Consider the following 18,901-nt stretch of genomic DNA (forward strand, 5'->3'; position numbering starts at 1 on the left):
GGAGGTTCTCCAGTATTGTATCTTTTATAGATTCACATGCTTGAATCTTCCCCGTCGTCATGGTGGAAGTCCCATGGTAACAGTAGAAATAGCAGTACTGAATACATTACCAAAGACCTCCATAGAAAAGAAAAGTCAATTTAGCAACTTTTCAAGCTGCTTTTAGAACATCCAAAGTCCAGCTAATCACAGCAGAGACCTTAGAGTAACCCGCCCCACAGAGTCACCACACCGGAGATTTCTTACAGTACGTCGTGTGATATGGATTCTCTCTGAGCTCTGCTCAGTGACAGTTTGTTTCTTCAACATTTGACCTCCAGCTTCAGACAAGGTACTTTGAATTTGCGTCTAGTCAAAATACCAGAGCATAAAAAAGGGTTTTTGAGGCTCTATAAGACCTGTGGGAAGTGTACACTCTTTTCTGAACACCCCCACAAACAGTGTCTTTATTGCCTCTACTATGGCCACAAACCCAGGGAATGCAAGTATTGGCAAACGTTTTAGGCCACGACACTTAAGGAAAGAGAGGGTAGGCTGCTCCTCTGGCTTCAGAAGATACAGACAGCTTCAGATTCTGGGTCTGGTTCTGAGGAAAGAGCTCATTCTTCATCTAGAAAAAGAAAGGAAGGCAGCTCCTTTTCTCATCATGGAGATCCAAAAAGATCCAAGTGCCAAGAACAAGAGAAATCTGGTAAAACACCAAAAAGAACCTCAGGCAGTGACCTCAAAATCTTCCTCAGCACCAGTTTCTGCTTACCTGACTCCTGTGAGGGATGAGTCATCTCATCCATAGATGGCTTTGTTGTCGATAGCTGTCACCGCTGGTAAATCGGATGATGTTTTTATACAGTCGACGGTCTCTTCGGTGACGGCCACAACACCGATGATCAAAACGTCTACAGAGGCAGCATGGACAGTTAACTTTGACAACGGCGTCATCGTCGACGAGACCTTTACCGTCGACAAGACCTTTACCGCTGACGAGACTTTCACCATCGACGAGAAATTCTCCATCGACCACTGCCCCATCGACGGTGCTGACCACGATTCCGCCGATGATGGTGGTATCAGCGACGGCACCGCCGAAGGTCCATTGGCGGGCCCATCGATGGAAGGAAAAATCAGCCTTCTACATTCCAAACATTTGCAGGATTTTTCAAAAATTTCTCCTTTACCTCCAGTGCGTCTATTGGACTTTCAGGAGTCAGAGGATGAGAGTATGATTGGCCCTGCTTATAGTCCTTCTCAGTTAAAGGTAAAATGTCAGCACTCTGATGATGAGTAGATCTGAAAGAAACAGGTTAGTGTTAGATTCCTTACCTTAGAATATCCCCAGGCGTCAGACTGGATCCGGAAAGTTTTGCGTAGCAGTACCCTTTCGCGTCGGTAGGCGTTGTCTGCGGCTCCGCGTCTGTCGTCGGCGTCGTGATCGCTGGAATGACGTTGTCGGAGTACTTGAACACCGCCCTCGCGCTGATGTCAGTTCTTCTTTTTTCCGCGCCAGCAGGCGCAGATCCGCGAAGAGCAGTACTCTGGTCACTTTTTGACCAACTTTTTGATCTCTTAGTCGACATCGACTCCTGGTGCCGATAGGGATGCCTGGCTTCAAGCCTTGTGAGGCCTGTCACCGCATGATGTCGGTGACCGACCTCCACCGTCAGTACCTTTACTGCCTCGGAGCCGACCACGACGACAAGTCGTGCCCCGACTACCGGGCCTTGACCTCGAAGGCTGGGAGGGAGCGGTCCCGCAAGCTGCTCGAGATCCGGCAGTCGGCCCCGCGCTGCTCGAGGTTCCGGTCGATGAGGAAGTCTAGGGACCAATCGCGGAGCCGCAGTCATCGCTCGTCGAGTCATCGCCATCACTCGTCGGGCTCCAAGTCCTCCGGTAAGTCGAGGCACTCCAAGAAAAAGTCCAAGAGACGACATCGCTCTTCGGACCCCCCTCGCCACTCGCGCGACGCGGCTGAGGGCTCGGGCGACACCGCCCGCGCGGCTCCCTCAGAGCCGCAGGCGCCGCATCCAGTCCCATACCCTCCGGTCCCTGGCCTGCGAGCGATGCTGGAGGAGATTGGTGATTTCCTCATTGCCATGAGGACTCACTTCCCTCCGTCGAGGGTTGCTGGGTTGCCTTCGGGCCATGCAATCTGGACTGGGGGCCCTAGTGGGCCGGAGGCTCCGGCCCCGGCGCCATCGTGAGCTTCCGCCCCGGCGCCGTCGTCGACTTTGGTCCCGATGCCGCAGGGCCCCACAGGATCCAGGCCTGGTGCCGACCCCCATGGTGTTGCTCCCGACGCCGTCTTTGGACGACGCCGACCTTGGGTTCAGCCCCATTCCGGGTCCGACACCGGTGCTGCGCCGCTCCGCGCCGTCTCCGACGTCGATGGGTGAGCAATTCATCTATGACCCGGCTCCGTCATTTTTATTATTTTTTTTGGTTCGTAAGAGTTTTATTTATAATTGCCAACAAAACACAGCATTATGCCTACAACCCTGAGGCCGGCTGCTATTCGTAAATACTGTCATTGGATATGTGATACACATCTATTCAGCCGACATCCTTCGGTCCGGCAGCAAGTTAATCCAGGATAGCAATAAAAAAAACACATCATCTTTTACCACAAAAATCATATTTTCTCTTACTTTTATATTTTTCCAAACATAACTCAACTTTTGACTCAATAGTGTTGTAGACATCATACAGTATCGCACCTAGTTGCGTGAACTTTTCTACTTGTGGCCAGTCTGAGCGCATACATTACTCATCCCTACTCTGAGTGTCCCCTCGTGTACCTGTCTGGTCGTTGTATTGGCTGCTAACTTCCCGGCTTCACACCGGTATTGAATATTGATTAGTGCTCTTCAACCCTCTTCCTCCTCATCTTCTGAGCTTTCTATGTCGTCTCCTGACAGAGGGTCACATAGGTCTCCCCGGTAACTATTCCAGGGTAACCACACCTTATTCCATTTGCACGGGTTAGCTCTCCTTTCGTATACCGCCCTTTCGGTCACCATAAGCGCGTCCATATTCCTACACCACTGGGCCAGAGTCGGCGTTTCCACCGCCCCCCACTTCTGTGCTATATCTCGTTTGGCCACCATGAAACCCACAATGGCCCACAATTGACCCTGACGTGTCAGTTCATTAGAGCCCCACACATTTAGCAAGCATATACGGGGGTCGGGTACCAATGTTGCTTCTAGTGTTTGAGAGATGGTGCGCAACACTTGTCGCCAATAGTTTGCGACAATTGAGCACTCCCAGAGTGTATGTAAGAATGTGCCTTCCTCTCCACAGCCCCTAAGACAATACGGGTGTTCCGCCCTGTGTAGTTTATGTAGCGTGGTTCTCGTGAAGTATATCCGGTGCAGGATCTTAAGTTGCACTAGTCGAAACCTTGCTGAAATGCCCACTTCTCTCAGGGACGCCAGTGCAGCGTTCCATCCAGTCTCATCCATGTCCCCCAATTCGCTCACCCATTTCTCCCGCAGCTTATCTAAGGGGTCTGGCAGGTTATTCAACAGTTTACGGTATGTGAGGGAGGTGGCACTAGTCTGCATGTAATCAGTGAGCAGGCAGTCCTCCAGTGGAGAGGACTCTGGGACTTTGGTTCCTGCTGGTATCACTGCCATTAGTGCTTGCCTAATTTGAACATATCGGTATGTTTCGTTGGGACCCAGGTTATAGTGTTGTTGAAGGTGCGAGAACGGGACCACCCCGTCTTTTAACCACATGTCCCCCACTGTGGAAATTCCTATATTGTCCCATTGAGTGAATCCTTTGGTGTGCCGCAAATGACCCAGCGCCTTAGTGTCCCACAAAGGTGTTAGTTTCGTTATGACTCCCCCCATTTAAGCCTCGCCTGCGCTCTGTACCATAGTGTCACTGTGTGTTTGGTTGGACCCATTAGTTTCTCCACCAACCCCTTGTGGTATAGTGGCGCCAGTAGACTGTGTGTGCCCAGCTGTGCTCTGTCCGCTAGGTAGGCCGGGTCTTCCTGCGGGGCATGTAACCATTAGTTGAGAACTTTAAGTTGTGCCGCCCAATAGTACAATTGTATATTAGGCAGGGCTATCCCACCATCGTACCAGCTTCTATTGAGTTTCAGATGCGCTATCCGAGCTGGGCGATCGCCCCACAGCAAACTAGTCACCACTGCCGTCTCCCTCTGAAGATAGCGGGGTGGCACCGAACTCGAAGCATTCTCCAGCACGTACAAGAACCGTGGTAGTGCCATCATTTTGTACAGTGCTGCCCTCCCTAGCAGCGTCAGAGGAAGGGTCTTCCAGTGTCCGACATCACTCCTCAACCGGTTTAGCGGCGGCAATAGATTCCGCTCGTAGAAATCTGCAGCATTGCGTGTTACGTGTATCCCCAAGTATTTGAATGAGGTGTCCGCTATTGCTAGTGGGCATTCACTGGGATGAATTGGAGAGGGACCTCTCAGCTCATAGATCACTGATTTTGTCCAGTTGGTCCTATATCCAGACGCCTGTCCGTGCCTTTCACACAGCGCCAAGAGTTCTATTATACCCTTCTCTGGGTCCGTCAGATAGATCAACATATCATCAGCATAAAGGGAGATTCTATCTTCCCAGTTTTCCCCCCATCGGATCCCCCTGAGTAATGGGGTGGTTCTAAGGACTGTGGCCAGTGGCTCCAAGACTATTGCGAACAGCAAAGGTGAGAGCGGGCATCCCTGCCTTGTCCCTCTATTCAGTGGTATCTCGCAGGAGATGTGACCATTAGCCGTCACTCGTGCCACCGGACTATTGTATAGGAGCCCTATCCAGGAGATGAACTTAGGGCCGAAGCCCATGTGGGCCAGTACTGCGAAGAGATATCGCCATTCCACCATATCGAATGCCATCCTGGCATCTAAGGATAGAATGGCCACCGGTTCTGTCAGCAGTGGCGCTCGCGCCACCGCTCCATGTACTCTACGGAGGTTTAACGCTGTACTCCTGTGTGGCATAAAGCCCGATTTGTCTGGGTGGATCAGTTGTGTGAGGTGTGGCATTAACCTGGTGGCCAGCAGTTTCGCCAGAATTTTGGCCTCCGCGTTGAGGAGCGATATCGGGCGATATGACCCGCATTCATTAGGTGGCTTGCCCGGCGTCGGGATCGCCACAATGGTTGCTTGTCGTTGATCGAGAGGTAGAATCTCCCGGTCAAGGCTCTCTATGTACATGGCCAGTAGGGGCGGGCTTAGTGTCTCTGACATCACCTTATACCATTTAATAGGGATTCCGTTAGGGCCCATCGCCTTTCCGGAATGTATCGTATTGATGGCCATTTGCACCTCCTCTGTCGTAAAATCTGTGTCAAGCTCATCTACTGCGTCCTGCGACAGAGTCAGCGTTGGTACATCACCGAGTGCCGCTATCGCTATCTCTTCCGTTACCACAACTTCAGGGGTATACACCTCATGAAAGTGGTCCGCTAGTGTCTCAATTATTGCCGCTGGGCGCGTGTGCATTATCCCGTCTGCATCCTTCAGCTGTAGTATACTCCTACTACCTCCCTTTCTCTTTTCCAACCAAGCCAAAAGTTTACTTGCCTTATCCCCAACGTCATATATTTTATGTGTGGTTGCCGCTATGTTTTCTATTGCCCGTCGCTTTAGGTGATCGTCATGCAGTTGTTGACAAAGTTGAAGCAAGTGTAGCGTGTCCGTTGTTGGGTCCGCCATGTGTGCTTTGTTTGCCTCAGTAAGGTCTGACTCTAGCTCTGATAATTCCATCCTTTGAGTGTGTTTGTACCCCGCTATGGTCGATATGGCTTGTCCCCTCAGAACTGTTTTGTAGGCTTCCCATAGAATCGTAGGGGACTCTACCGAGGCCGCGTTTTCTGCAAAATAGTACTGGTCACCTTCTTCAGCTCCTTTCTTATAGCCGGTACCGTAAGATATCCCGGGTGTATCTGATACAGTCTTTTGTGGGCCCTCTCTGGACATGATAAAGTTAGAGTTAGTGGCGAGTGATCTGATATTCCCCTAGGTTTAATCTGCATTTCTTCTATGGTGAGGAAGCTGTTGCCCAAAGTGAGGAAATAGTCGATGCGGGACAAACTATTATGCGTAGCAGAGTAATAAGTGTACTGTAGCTCATTGGGGTGCAAGCTTCGCCATATGTCCACCAGCCCTTGCGCCTCTAGAAAATCACTGAATCGGGAGGGACCAGGAGTTTGTGTTCGAACCGGGAATCTATCCTGTGTGTTATGTGCAACCGCATTAAAGTCTCCCCCTACAACCAGATCGCCCTCTGGGAGTTCCAGGAGGAACTTCCCCAGGTCAGGAAACGCGATGGCATGTAACGCTGTCGGAATGTAAACAGACACTATGGTCAGTGGTTTGCCCTCCCATTGTCCATGTGCAGCCGCAAAGCGGCCATGGTCGTCCGTTTTGGTAGTCTGAAGTATAAACGGGGACGATTGTCGCAACAGAATGCCCGTCCCTCGTGATCCAGAGGTGAACTCAGAGTGTACTATCATATGATAACCCCTCCTATCTAACGCCTGACTAGCAGTGCCCACCAAGTGTGTCTCTTGGAGAAGAACCAAGGCCGGATTCGCTCTCCTAATGCCCTGCATAACTAGTCCCCGCTTTATCTTATCCCCCAGACCCCGTACATTCCATGACATTAATTGTAGTGGTGTCACTGGTGTCATTCGAGGACCTCTATGTGGGGTGTCAGCCTGTATGTACTGTGCCATGCTTATCTTGGAGTGAGGCACCCATGTGCGCTGTTGGTGAGTACCCATGTGGTCGCTTCTGTAGCTCAGTCTTCGTTATGTCAGTGACCTCGCGTCGTACCTTTTTACTTTGAGTCAACTTGTCAGTAAACAATACCCCTTGCTCTGAGGTGTGAACGTCAATAACTACCCCCCCCCCCTGAACTCTCCCCCTCCCTGTCCCCTTGCTACACGGACTTCTAACCGCCCGCCCCCCCAACTTAGCAGAGTGCTTAACCCATCCCTCATACAAAATACTTGCTCGGTGAGGCGAGGAACACCCCGAAGTCGGCGGCCTCTCTTACCCTCTTCGGAGGCCCTCCGCCCAGTGTCCAATGGCAGTCCTTTAGGCAGTTAGCATGGTCAACAATTGTTCTTTACCCACCGGGTGGTCACTGCCCAGTATCAGGGTCTTCTTCTACCCTTTCTCTTACTGGTGAACGTTCCATCTCTTCGCGTCCTGAAGCCTGGGAGCCTGCACGATCCCCTGCGTGCCGATCTCCATGTGTCCTGTTCAAGCGGCGGGGCTGAGTGACCGGTCTCCATCCCTCCAGCCAGTCTTGTGCTATTTCAGGTGTGTCAAAAAACCAAGTCTTGTTATCTGCTACTACTCGCAGCCTGGCCGGGAAGATCATTGAATATGGAATCTCTCTCGTCCTTAACTCTCTTTTAACATCCAAGAACGTTCGTCTGCGTCGGGCGACCTCCGCCGTATAGTCCGGAAAAAAGGCAAGTGTTGAATTTTGTATTTTAACAGGAGGGGACTTCCTCGCTGCCTGCAGGATGGCGTCCCTGTCGCGAAAGTTAAACAGTCGTGCCAGAATGGGCCTTGGAGCCTCTCCGTGCTTTGGCTGGCCACCCGGTACTCTGTGTGCCCTCTCAACCGAGAAGAAGGTGTACAGGCCTTTAGGTTGGAGTTTCGTTTTGATCAGGTCTTCTGCAAATAGATCCGTCGCTCTAGTACCTTCAGATTCCGGAACCCCCAGGATTCTTATGTTGTTTCTTCTGGAGCGCCCTTCTTGGTCATCTAGCTTTTCTTTCAACACTTGGCTGTTACTCGTTCCATTGCCGTCTGCAGCTCTGACACATCTTCCACCAATGACTTCGTGACTACCTCCAGCGAGCTCACCTTCTCCGACATTTTATGGAAGCCCGCTCTTATTAGGGTAATCTCGGTAGAAATCGAGCCCACTGTAGTCTGTACCTGTGTCAATGTTTGCATAACATCATCCAGTGTCGCCTTTTTTCCTCCTGTTCCGTCCGCTGATTTTCCGCTGGGAGGACTCCCTTCCGTTGGGGAGGAGGTGCCCTTTTCATAGGCATATTTCTCAAGGCGGCCTTGCGTCGTACCACCTTTGGAACCCCTCCCCGCCATCTTGGCGTCCACTATGGCGTGTTTGTCTCGTGGCCTTCTTCGACCTCCGAGTTGAGGCCAGCGTGTGTCACCGTTCACCCCGATCCGCCGTCGCTCATGCGCCCACACAACACCTTCTCAGTCGCTTAACAAATATGACGCAGCCGAGCAGGCCACCGCATGTATTTCCCTTGTCAGCGCACTCAAGGGTCAGGATAGATCTCAGCATGCAGGCTGAGTGTCAGCTTTTACTAGTCCCCGGGGTTGCTCATGGAGGCTCCGCTGCTCGTTACTTTGTTTTAGTACTATGTGTGCCCCCCAGGCAGTCGTCACTGCTCCATTCTCTGTTCGGGGCTGCGCGCCGGCCGATGCGCTGCGACGCCTGCGGATCCCACTGTGCGTCAGGCCACTGGAGCGCTTTTTTACCACCTCTCGGCTGCCGGCTTAATTCCCCCCAGAGCACCGGTGCCGTCAAGTACCCACGATGTCTGGGTGGGCTAGCTCGGCTCAGAGCATGCGATTCCGACCGGGCAGCGAGCACCCGGCGCCCTTCTACACGCTTGTGTGCTGCGGTGCCGGAGACGTCACGGGACCCAGTTTTGCGGCTGGAGCCGGTTCCGGGGGCCCTCTTTAATTCTATTATGTCTTTCTTGGCCGCTGTGCCCGCTCTTCACTTTGATCGCGCTACCATCCAGTACTGCAGTGAGGCTCTGCTCACCCCACGGGCTGGCTGCGGCTCCTGAAAATGGCGGCTCGTTCTTTACGGTGGCTCTATCGTCCGTGTCCCGCAGTCCGGCTATTCTTCACGGAGCTCTCACCTCCGCTTTTCCACCGCTACTGAGTCCGCTCTTTAAAACAGTGCCGGCTCACTCCGTCCGCTGTTTTTTCGAGTGCAGCGGCTCCGCTTCCCGATAGCCGAGCACTTCCGGCCAGACTCGCCCAGGCTACTAACACTTCCTGTCGGGCTCCTCAGAGACGGCAGACCCCGGATCCTGGTCGTCGTGCAGGCCACAGGAGCGCCCAGTGCTAACTCCACCGCCCGGCATCCGATTGCAGCCGGAGTTACTGCCACCGTTACCGCCCGGTCCTGGGCGTCGGGTCCCTCCGACAGAGACCTGAAATCACTCGGCTGTATGTACGGATTTATGGAGAGGCCGCTCTAACTACGGAGCTCGTCCTCTAGGCTGCCGCCATGCTCGGCTGCTAGCCACGCCCCCTCGGCTCCGTCATTTTTGCTTGAATTTCAGGACATGGATGAAGGGGAGAACTGGGAGGAGTCTGAGGACCCTCTGGCACAGCAGTGCAGTTGAGCCAGGACTGGGCAGATGAGCTGGGGGGGGCCAGTGGTCTAGACACTTTGCCTGACACTGGATTAATCTCTCCTCCCTCCGTGGCTTCGTAGGAGGGTGCTGCTTATAGTGTGGTGCTGACCAGGGCAGCCAAGGTCTTGGCTTTTGACCTTCCTGTCGTGGCCGTGAGGACTAATCTCCTCACTGAGGTGCTCAGACCGCAGGCAAGCTCCTCTGAGCCTCTACTGCCGTTCAATGAAGCCCTCACTGACGTTCTGTTGGGCATTTGGTCCAAGCCCTCTACAGGCCTCCCTGTAGATCGGAACGTGGCCCGACGCCACTGCCTGGCTCCGGGTGACCCCTGCTTTCTGTCCACCCACCCCACCCGAGAGTCTATTGATCCAGGCCTCTACATCCCAGACAGCATTCCCGACTGCTCCTCCGGATCGGGAATCCAAAAGGTACGTTCAGTTTGGGAAGAAACTGTTCTCTTCACTGAGTTTGGGGCTGCGGTGTGTCAACACCGCCTGCCTTTTGGGCCGTTACACCCACTCTCTGTGGGATACGGTTCGGATGTGCTGTCCCAATGCCCGGTGGAGGTCCAGGCAAAGCTTCCCAAGCCCTAGCAGAAGGGTGGGATGCAGCACGCTATTCCATACGGTGTGGACCTGATATCACGGACTCGCTGGGTAGGGCGATTGCAACGACGGTGGTGGTTCGCCGTCACGCCTGGCTGAGGTCTGCCAAATTTTCGGGGGATGTCCAGGCCACGCTCATGGACATGCCCTTTAATGGCCGTCGCCTTTTCGGCGACAAAGCAGACAGTGCGCTAGAACGTTTCAAGGACTCCAGGGCTACGGCCAAGTCCTTGGGCCTGTCGGGCCAGCGTCAGCAAACTTCTGCTTTTCGCCCCTTTCGTGGCCATGGGAGGGGTGCCCCCACACTTTCAGCCAGAGGCGGCAGAACCAACCTCAACGCGGACGTGGTAACCGCCGTGGCGGTGCCGGGGGACAACAGCCATGTCAGTCCACACCTGCTCCCGCAGCATCTGCCTTAAAGCCTTCCTAGTCCGAGCTTCCAGGCCCATACGACGCCAGTGGGGGGCAGGGTCTGCCATCACCTCCTCTACTGGCGTACATCACGTCGGACAGGTGGGTGCTGCAAATCATCCAAAGGGGCTACTCTCTCCCCTTCGAGGTGACCCCTCCAGCTATGCCACCGCAGTGCCACCGCATGTTGGGGGATCACTTGCAACATCTGCAGGAGGAAGTTATGGCCCTCTTGGCCAAGGGGGACATTGAGCGCGTTCCTGGGCCAGAAGTAGGACATGGCTGCTACTCCCACTACTTTCTGGTACCCAAGAAGGGCAAAGGAGGCCTACGCCCTATCTTGGACCTCCGGAGCGTCAACGGCTTCCTCCGGAAGGAGAAGTTCAAGATGCTAACTTTAGCTCAGGTCTTATCTGCCCTAGACCCTGGAGACTGGATGGTAGCGTTGGACTTGCAGGACACTCATTTCCATATCCCCGTCCTGCCAGCCCACCGGCGTTACCTGCGGTTCACGGTAGGCAACGAGTACTTTCAGGTTAACGTGCTCCTCTTTGGCCTTACCAGCGCCCCTCGGGTGTTCACGAAAGAGATGGGGGTGGTCGAAGCTCATCTGCGCAGATCAGGGGTTCCAGTCTTGCCCTATCTCGATGACTGGTTGTTGAAGGCGGGCTCGCCCCAGACAGTCGTCAGCCACCTCCAGACTACGGCCGAACTTCTGCACCTGCTGGGGTTCTCCATCAATGTGCCGAAGTTGTACCTGTGCCCCTCTCAGAAGCTCCTTTTCATCTGAGCTGTTCTGGATTCGGCGCAGTTTCGGGTTTATCCTCCTGAACAGCGGGTTCAGGATATTCAGGCTCTGATTCCGATCTTTCAGCCTTTATCCCGAGTCTCGGTCAGGTTGACGTTGTGGCTTCTGGGGCTGATGGCCTCCTGCATCCTTCTGGTGCATCACGCCAGGTGGCGGATGCAGGCTCTGCAGTGGGACCTGAAGTTTCAGTGGGCCCAGCATCAGGGCAATCTGTCCGACCACGTTCAGATCTCGGAGGGCGCTGCGAGACAATTGCAGTGGTGGCTCACAAACCGTGATTGGGTCAGCGGCAGATCCTTCTCCCTACCCCAACCGGAGCATGCAGTAGTGACGGATGCGTCCTTTCTGGGATGGGGGGGCCACATGGGAGAGGCGGAGATCAGAGGCCTCTGGTCTCCGGCGGAATCCTGACTCCATATCAACCTTCTGGAGCTGTGGGCGATCCAGCTTGCACTGAAAGCATTCCTTCCCTCTCTCCGGGTAAGTGTAGTGCAGGTGTTCACAGACAACACCACCGCCATGTGGTACTGCAACAAACAGGGCGGAGTGGGGTCATTGACCCTTTGTCAGGAGGCTCTGCGCCTCTGGCAGTGGCTGGAACACCAGGGCATTACCCTGCTGGTTCAACACCTGGCAGGTTCCCTGAACGCCAGAGCAGAGGAACTCATCCGCCGGTGCATGATGGATCACGAATGGCATCTGAACTTGGACTTGGCGCAAGGTCTCTTTCGTCAGTGGGTAGAGCCTTGGTTAGATCTATTCGCCACAGAAGAGAACGCGCAATGTCATCAGTTGGAATTTCCAAGGCGGCACTCCCTCGGAGACGCTTTTCATCGCGAGTGGAGCTGCGGTCTGTTGTACGCCTTTCCGCCTATACCACTTCTGCCCAGAGTGCTGAAGAAGATCAGGTGAGACCGGGCCCAAGTCATCCTTGTGGCTCCGGACTGGGCACGAAGATACTGGTATCCCGAGCTACTCAGCATGTCAGTCGATCCTCTGATTCGTCTGCCTCTAAAGGAGGACCTTCTGTCGCGGCAGCAGGGGACGGTCCTCCACCCGAACCTGTCCAGTCTCCACCTACATGCTTGGAGATTGAGCAGCGACAGTTGAGGCCACCTGCTTTGTCGATTTAAAAGCGGCATTTGACACAGTACCAAGAGAGATCTTATGGCAAAAGATGGCCAATTGGGGGATACCATCGAAGCTGCTGCGGGCCATCATAAACCTATATACATCAACCTGGGTTAAAATAAAAATAGGCAATGGCGATAGAACAGCAAAATTCCCCACCCACGTCGGCCTCAAGCAGGGATGTGTATTGGCCCCCACCCTTTTTAACATCTTTACCGCGGACCTTGATAAGTGTATCTCAGAGATACAAACCGACCCTCCGAAGCTAGCGCACTACAAAATAAGGAGCATACAGTACGCAGATGACATCGTACTTTGCAGCCAAACCCCCGTGGGTCTACAACGTTCCATCACAAGGCTACACGAATACGTCAGTGCGCACGGGCTGTCATTCAACTATAACAAAACGATGATCGTCTGCTTCGGTTCCCGGCCAGGGCGGCAAACATTCAAATGGCATATTGCAGGTAACATCATTAAGCAAAGCCTCTCTTATAAGTACCTGGGAGTAGTCGTTGATTCAAGGTGGACATTAAAAGAGCACCAACAGCACAGAAAAGCCCAGTCCAACAAACTACGGTTCGCTCTAAATTAAATTTATTAAAAACAAAACTGAAATGTCCATCCAACTTATACTTACTGAAGGTGATCGCTGCAAAGTTTTTACCATCCCTTACGTATGGCTCTGATCTATATAGAGGCGAAGACGCAAATTTTCTGAATTTACAACAGTCTGAGCTGTTCAAATACATCTTTCAGATCCAGAGGCCTGCATCTCAAGCGCAAGTACGACTCGAATTTGGGTTACTAAACCAACAACCAGTCAGACGAGCAGCCACACTGAAAATGTGCTGGAAACTAAGAGCAGCACAAGAGGACACGCTGATGGCTTTTTGCTGGACTGAAATAAACCATCAAACAAATGCAACAAAAACATGGAAACAAGCATTTGAAGAAGCACTGACAAACCTCAATATGCAAGAGGCATGGAACGCCAATTACACCTTTGCGGCTTTTAAAAAAGCAACCAATAGTGCAGCAAAATTAAAATCCTGGATGACCGATAAAGCCGCTCTAGCAAATAAAAAACACGACTGGACGGTGCTCGGCTCGTATGAGAGATGTGCTCCGCAACCCTATTTATTCACCCACATAACTGCATCTGTCCAACATATGCTCCTAAGAGTTCGGCTGGGAACCTATATTTCAAAAGATCAAACCCCTGCATGGAAGCAAACATGGCCGACATCACTATGCAGACTCTGTGGCCAATCAGACAAAACATTGACTCATATATTGTGTATTTGTCCATCTTTGATCAATTTGTGATGTTATTATTTATTGCATATATTTAGTTTATTCCAAATCAGATCATGTCAGCCTGCGGTCATGTTAGCATTGAACAGTCATCAGCTGCAGACAGCTTGTAGGGCCACCAGATTCTTACAGAGGGTGAACCTCTTAATTTCGAAAACTGAAAAAATGGTGACCAACGGCACAAAACAGAAGGCATGAACTGTAATTAATGGCCAAGAATATAGACTAGCAATATTGCTTTTTATTTTTCTTTCTTTTTCTTTTAAAGTATAAGGACATTATAGAATGTAACCGCACTTTTATTCAATGTCAGTTCCAATTCATTTTTAATTTTAGCAAAATTGTAAAGGTTTTGATTAACCATACACAAATAAATTTACCTTGTTGTTTGTTGTTGAGGCCATTTGACTTGCCTCCTGAAGTTTGTGATGTGATTCTGGCAGCCAGGCGTCCCTCCACAAAATCGGAATACGCCTGCAGGTGGAACAAATTTGTGGCATGGTGCACAGCAAAGGTTGTGGATCCACTTTCTGCCCCCCTTTCAGAGGTTCTCCTCTTTCTTCATTCTCTTGCCCAGCAGGGCTCTGCTCTGGGCACTATCAAAGGCTACCTCTCTGCCATTTCAGCCTTCTTGAGGCTTCCTGATCAGCCTTCTCTTTTCAAGTCCCCGTTTATAAATAGTTTCTTGAAAGGCATCACACACATGTTTCCTCCTGTTCCTTTCGTGATGCCTCAGTGGGACTTGAATCTTGTTCTGACCTATTTGATGTGCGCTCCTTTCGAGCCACTTCACAATTGCCCTCTTCGTCTTCTGACTCTTAAGACTGCATTCCTGGTTGCCATCACCTCTGCCAGGAGAGTGAGTGAGCTCCAGGCTCTATCTTCTAAGCCTCCTTTCCTCTCTGTCCATCCGGACAAAGTTGTCTTGAGAACTCGTCCTTCTTTCCTGCCCAAGGTGGTTACAGCCTTTTATATTGGGCAGTCCATCACCTTTCCCACCTTCTTTCCGCCTCCGCATCCCTCAAAAGAGGAAGAGAGGCTCCACCGTCTGGACCCAAAACGTGCGTTCTCGTTCTATCTAGACCGCACATGCCAGTTCCGGGTGGACGACCAGCTTTTTGTTGGTTACGTGGGCGCTAAGAAGGGACGGGCGGTGCACAAGCGGACCATCTCTCGGTGGGTCGTGTTGTGCATAAAGGTCTGTTACTCCTTGGCGAAGAAGGAGCCTCCTGTTGGGCTGAGGGCCCATTCCACTCGGGCCACGGCGGCTACTACTGCCCTGGGCCGGGGAGTCCCATTGCAGGACATCTGTCAGGCAGCTACGTGGGCTTCGCTGCACACGTTTGTGAGACACTACTGCCTGGACAGCCAAGTCCTGAGAGATGGCTTTTTCGGCCGTTCCTTGCTCCAGGACTTTCTGGTGTGATCTTGGTTCGCAGACCCACCACTGGGGTTGGTATTGCTGGGGTATCTATTCTAAGGTAAGGAATCTAACACTAACCTGTTTCTTTCAGGTGCACAAGTTACTTACCTTCGATAACGATATATCTGTAAGAAACAGTAGTTGAGATGTCATCAGTGATGTCACTGACCATGTCATGAATGATGTAATATGTGACATCATCAGCAGTGGATTGCGGGTGCGCGAAATATAGTTAGTACAACTAACTATATAGGAGCAATTTCAATGGTTTTGTATGAGTGAAATGTCCAGCTTACTATAACACCCCTAAAACTTATAGTTTTTTGAGTGAATTTTAAAGGTTTTTTAAATGGTAATTCCCAACTATATAAGGCCTGAAACCTATGGTTTTTCAGTGAATATATATATATATATATATATATATATATATATATATATATATATATATATATATATATATATATATATATATATACAACTTCCTCGCTCACCTAGGCTGTTGAACACTCAGCGGGTGCTTCCGGTGGCGGGGGTGAACCGCCTCTGTCACACAACAACTACGAGTCTCTGGAGTCTGAGGTGATTTTATTGTGCAAATGCATTTCAGCATAGTCCTTCTTCAGTGTGTAAAATCATTACAATTTGGCACAACTTGCGTTCTTTTAAATTTACATTGTGTTCCCTATTGGTGGAGCTTGGACCAATCATAGGGCGGTATTCCCATATGGGGAAAATATCTAAGGCAACCTGGAAAGGCATCAGTGTCCCATAGTGCAATGTTATTATCCACTTCAACGCCACTATCTCCTGTAAAAGCGCTTGTACCTGAAGGCGCTTGCTTGGGACACCACCACTGCTGCTGTAGCTCGCCGCACCCGCTCCGCGGGTGCCGCTTCGTTGCTTCTGCTAGGGGCTGGACTTGGACGCTGCAACCGGCGCTGAGGAGCACTTGGGCGTGGGCGTGTGGCTTCAGCGGGGCTGCGATCGTTAGCAGGGACTCCATTGCCCAGGAGTCCCTGCGTGACCGTGGGAGACCTTCCGGTCCGTCCTCCCTGTTGGCCCGCCCACCGCCCACTGGAGGGTTTTTAAACACCTGAATCCCCTTTCTCCCTGGGACGCCACTATCTCCTGTAAAAGCGCTTGTACCTGAAGGCGCTTGCTTGGGACACCACCACTGCTGCTGTAGCTTGCCGCACCCGCTCCGCGGGTGCCGCTTCGTTGCTTCTGCTAGGGGCTGGACTTGGACGCTGCAACCGGCGCTGAGGAGCACTTGGGCTTGGGCGTGTGGCTACAGCGGGGCTGCGAGCGTTAGCAGGGACTCCATTGCCCAGGAGTCCCTGCGTGACCGTGGGAGACCTTCCGGTCCGCTCTCCCTGTTGGTCCGCCCACCGCCCACTGGAGGGTTTTTAAACACCTGAATCCCCTTTCTCCCTGGGACGCCACTATCTCCTGTAAAAGCGCTTGTACCTGAAGGTGCTTGCTTGGGACACCACCACTGCTGCTGTAGCTCGCCGCACCCGCTCCGCGGGTGCCGCTTCGTTGCTTCTGCTAGGGGCTGGACTTGGACGCTGCAACCGGCGCTGAGGAGCACTTGGGCTCGGGCGTGTGGCTTCAGCGGGGCTGCGAGCGTTAGCAGGGACTCCATTGCCCAGGAGTCCCTGCGTGACCGTGGGAGACCTTCCGGTCCGCTCTCCCTGTTGGCCCGCCCACCGCCCTCTACGTTCACTACATCTGGGACCAGTACTCCCGCAGCTCGGGGCGAAGACCGGGCAAAGAGCGGGCCGTTTGAGGCCGTTCGAGGACTAAGAGGTCTGGTCTGGGCCCCCTCTCTTCCGCCCTTTGCTCTGCCATTAGCACAGTCCACATTGCTTCCACCTATTGTTTATGCTGGTTGCTCATTCCTTTATACATGTGCACACGGGCTAGCCGCAGTAGGGCTGCTAAGGGGGGGTTGACACAAAATGGTCCCATGGATGACTTTATTACACGCACAAACATTGACATAGACAATGAGATTACCAAATTACAAACTCGAGTCTCTTTAGATTTGGCTGCTGCTAGGAAATTGTCGCTGGATTTTGCTAATTCCAAAAAATCCTCCTTGGGTCACATAGCATCTGCTATTACTCCGAAGCGTCTGGACAATCAGCGCTGCGTAACCACGCTGGCGGATGTCCATTACACTCCGGTTTGGCCTGCCTCACCATTACCCCTGTGCCCCATACCTCTGTCTGTAAGCCAGTCCTTACCCGTGGTTATCCCCGACCATCAACTCACCACCATTCCACCTTCCCCAGATATTTCTGATGTGTCCACATGTAATAGTACCAAGGGCAATCTATACAAAAGGAAACGCACCCTAAGGTCGGCTTACTCACGTAAGAAGGCTAAAATTGTTGGGGCACACCTATTTAACGTTGTTAACATCCCCGTGAATAGCGGTATAGGGGGGCATGCTACCCCATCACAGGTCCCCGGGGTAAAGATAGTGATGGTACAGCCCCTGCAGCCATTAAAGATAACATAATTGCAGAGGAAGCTGACCTCCACCCAAAGGATCAGGAAGGGAGGGAAGGGGAGTTTATAGGAATAGTTTGGGAAACCCTAAAAAAACTCCTATCTCCCCTGGACCTAAGACTTTCTCGCATTGAGAACCATCTATTAGAGATGGAAAAGAGTATTATAGCCTTGGTCACTCTTGGCTTGCGAGGCCTTGAAAACCAAGGTCTCCTAGAGAATAATATAGCCCCACAGACTCCAATTCTTCCCCCCCCCAGCACCACAGACTTCAATCCCTTTCCCTACAGCACCAGGCACAACACAGCCAATCCCCAAACCTCGTACCAAGGGAGTTGATTATAAAATCCCTGTTCCCCTGTCCAGGGCGCCTAACTCAAAGGTCCCCATTCCACAAACCCACATACATACTAATGCGGGTGTTCCTTCGAGGCAGAATGCTAGCAATGCTACCCACCGACCTACTCAGGGCCCTCACAACAAGAGCAATTTTCAAGGGGGGTATATTGATCTCCCTCCATAGGCCAATGACTACGTGGTGGTATTGACGGGTGTGCCGGAGGCTGTGAACGGCCATCACGAAAATCATTGGTCTCTAAAGAATAAGGTCATGCACTGGCTCAATGTGCATAGACCGATTCCAAATGGTCGGACAAGTGGAGTTAAAATGGTGCGAAGAGTTCCCTGGGTGGGCCCCTCACGGAAATCTAGACCTGGCGATTGCATAGTCGTAACGTTTGAAGATCCACACACGGCCCGCCATATCTGTTCATGGGCTGCTGAGGGTGAGGGCTCATCCATTGCACCTAGGCCATTACCTTTCTTTTATCCTCCACGTAATGCACACACTTATGGGGGCAACTGGTCTATGGTTCATCATCAGCCCGGGAGGGGGTATCTTACTAAAGAGCAAAATCCAACTAGACGCTGGTTCGGGGCAACAACCTCGAACAGGTACAGCTGTTTTGAAGACGTAGATTGACTGCTCAAGCCCCTTGTTCCACCACTGACTCCAACGATTCCCTCACCTTATGGGGAATCTGATTCCTTTCCCTTGCTAACTATTCCTGTCGGGACTAGGTCCGCCCCACTTGTTCAATCAAGGGCACAGGCCTTGATAGTGCCGGGAGCGCTGCACACCTCCAACTCCTATAGCACTAATGCAATTGTGCATGAGACAGTTGCACCACCGACGTCTTTTTCAACATCCCTCCAGCTGTCCCTGCCTGCTGGCTCTAACATTGACCCCCCTGCTTTTGCCCCTTTGACCAGACAGAGAAC

At 52.1% G+C, this 18,901-nt stretch overlaps 1 protein-coding gene across 2 annotated transcripts in view; it reads left to right on the forward strand.

Annotated features, from left to right (window-relative positions):
* Positions 1-18,901, forward strand: part of ODAD2 (outer dynein arm docking complex subunit 2) — a 1,353,572-nt gene that overhangs the window by 930,863 nt on the left and 403,808 nt on the right. The gene's annotated exons all lie outside the window — the stretch shown is intronic.

The sequence above is a fragment of the Lissotriton helveticus genome, chromosome 10 (assembly GCF_964261635.1).
Source record: "Lissotriton helveticus chromosome 10, aLisHel1.1, whole genome shotgun sequence".
Lineage (NCBI taxonomy): Eukaryota > Metazoa > Chordata > Amphibia > Caudata > Salamandridae > Lissotriton > Lissotriton helveticus.